The sequence below is a fragment of the Penaeus monodon genome, chromosome 20 (genome assembly GCF_015228065.2).
Source record: "Penaeus monodon isolate SGIC_2016 chromosome 20, NSTDA_Pmon_1, whole genome shotgun sequence".
Lineage (NCBI taxonomy): Eukaryota > Metazoa > Arthropoda > Malacostraca > Decapoda > Penaeidae > Penaeus > Penaeus monodon.
In genome coordinates this window covers 33,293,472-33,293,838 of record NC_051405.1, presented here as the reverse complement: position 1 = coordinate 33,293,838, position 367 = coordinate 33,293,472, and positions in this window count along the sequence as shown.

Genomic DNA, 367 nt, shown 5'->3' with positions numbered 1-367 from the left:
ACCTATTGAAATAACTATTTAAGAAGAGATAGGAATACAGCATTCAACTATAATAATACAGGCGAAAGGATTATAGCGAGATGGATCAAAGTAGTAAACTTTCTTTATGGATGAGCTAGACCAGAGTTGATCCCCGGAAATGGAAAGAGCCTACACGACTCCGCACTTTGGCTTACGTTGTACAGCAGAATGGTGTGTGAATATGTATATTTTTCACTCTGGCATTTCTTTTTAAATTTGTAATTCATTCAATTTCGATTTTTTAGTGTCTTACTCATAATTTGCCTTTCCCTTCCATTTTCAATTTTACAATTGAAATTTTACTTTATCGATGAATCTCATTATTATTATTATAGTGCGCGAATTA